Here is a 2,434-nt window from a genome sequence, read left to right as displayed (position 1 = left end):
TACAAAAAACGTTTAAGGTGCTACCACGACTACCGGTAATAGTGGAACATCATGTATGAAAAACGTTTACGGTCCTTTTTTTGGCTTGAGCGCATTTGATTGGTCAGCCGCGCGACATTGCGCCGCTCAGTATAGAAACGTTAGGTCTCCTGCTCATTTTGCACGTTGCCTCTTTCACTTTTAAAGAATGGCACAGGGCAACACTTCTTTTGTGTGTTGGCTATACGTTACTTCTCCTACCTAAAATCGTTCTCGAACAACACTTCGTCGCACAACACTTAGGTGAATCAGAAGTATGCCTTATAAATACCTATCACCATTCACAGCATAAGTTACATTTGCGGTGTTCCCTTTGGAACAGCTCGGTTTTCGTTGGGGCTGACATCGAATAAAAGAGAGATGATTACGATGACCGGAGTGCCAAATTTGAGCGCAGCTGCTTAGCCGTTCGGACTTTGTAAAATATGTCGTGGTGAAACATTGTTGACAGACATGTAAGTTTTTTGGGTTCCGATAAGCCTCTGCGTGGGTGCAGCGAACTGTAGATTCTTCGCAGCGATGGCGCATCGCTCCTGCTTAGGCGGCGTGTAGGCCTCAATTCCGCCATCAGAAGTTTGCTTAGCTGCCATGACATGCCAAGTACTTATTTCGTCTGTGGAATAATGTGTTAGCAGGATCGCACATAGGCTGGCCACTCTCAGACGTTATCTCTAGGGGAGTCGCGGACAAGGAGCACGTCTCGGGTGGAATCAGCGGCATCCCGCAACCCTAGACCCACTTTCACCATGCTCTCCTCCTCCGCGTTTCTCCTTGCTCTCTGGTTTCCTACCTGTTCTCTCTATTATAGCGAGGCACAGTGGTGAGGAGCGGTGCGAATCCAGAAGAGCGGGGGCTTAAAACCTGTGCTGTAAATGCATGATAACGTACACAAACACATCTCCCCTCAGGCCAATGCAACCAAAGGCTCTATGCTTGCCCTATCCGTCTTTTAGAACACTGTTGAGATTGGTAATGAGGTTTTTACTGATCATAGCTTGTCCACCAACCTTGCCAACGCAGTGTCTACCGGTCGCACTGTATGGCAAGCAACAAATTCATCTATAATGATAGGGCATACGCACGGGCGTAGCCACTTTTGTTATATAGCAAAAGCGGCTACACCCGTCGTCTATTGCTTGTACACGTAATGGACGGCGCAAAAAACACGAAGCTTTCAGGTTATTTTTCTCGCCTTTGCTGTTTTCTCCTTTCTGAAGCAGACATTTGTGCATTCCTGGGCACTGACGGGATGTTGGTAGTAGCCATAGGTCGGCCGGCTCAATCACATGTGCACTCACATAGTCCCCACGTACCAAACACGAGTGAGGGGAGAGTGAGCCTCAGAATCCTTTCGGTCTGGCGAGTGTGATTGCGAGTGAATACGAGGGCTATCCGTGCGAGACCTCGCTCACAAGTAGCGAGTTCCAGCTCTGCTTGCAGCCATTTTCGCTCCCCACACATGACTGCGAACGCCGCTGCTGCTGAGCCACGCTGAGCACTCGCAAGTGCAAGCCCACTTTCTATCTCGACTGTGAGTGCACTAACCAGTCCCAAGTGCTGAGCACCGCTCAGCAATCTTGACTTTGGAGTGCATTCGCGCTACGTACGGCTTGTGGGGAGTTAATGCGTTCGCCACCAGTGTTGTGCTTAGAATTGCTGTTGGCTATTCGTCTCAGAAGCGCGAGCTCTAGTGAAAAAAAAAATGAATTAGTATCTACTCGTTCGGACAGCCACTACTTAATGGCGCGACTGCATATGGCTTCGGGAATACGTATTTAATGCAGTCCTGTTACGGGGAACCTTGTAAATTACTCTCCGGTGGTATGTTGATTTAGGAATACAATATCAATAGACGTCTCACTCCATAAAACAACAATACTTTTGCGTGCCGTAACTCATGGAGGGACTGCTAGGCGCACTCACCCTGAATGACGTTCCCGGCTCTAGCGTTTTGTTTCGAATCTTAGTGTCGGTATCGTTATCGGAAAAAACAGATGGGCGCTGCGATGGAAATATAAATAAGCACCTCGGAATACTGTCGTAGTTAGTTTTGACATATTGCCCTGCTTGCTACAGGTATCATATATGAGCGGGTCTAAAGCGCAAACTGTTCCTGTCGGTATTCATTAGAAAAGGCATGGTAGGTTTTTATGGTTAACGTGTTAAAATGCAAAATGGCTCGGGTGGCTAACTCGTACTTTGTAAGAAGTAGCCCATTTTCCAGGCATTCGAATCTAAAACGCACCAGGGGGTGTAATTACTTATTAGTGCAGTTGTCTCTCATGATACTTCGCTTTCACGGGGACCTGTCTCCAGCCATCCTTGTACGACGAAGGTGCTCGATGGGAGACATGTCATTCGCTACTGTTGCTGTTCGCCCACCCGAAGACTTCAG

Source organism: Haemaphysalis longicornis, unplaced genomic scaffold (assembly GCF_048455015.1).
Source record: "Haemaphysalis longicornis isolate Haplotype H1 unplaced genomic scaffold, Haemaphysalis longicornis Haplotype H1 scaffold_13, whole genome shotgun sequence".
Lineage (NCBI taxonomy): Eukaryota > Metazoa > Arthropoda > Arachnida > Ixodida > Ixodidae > Haemaphysalis > Haemaphysalis longicornis.
Note: the sequence above shows the minus strand (reverse complement) of the source record.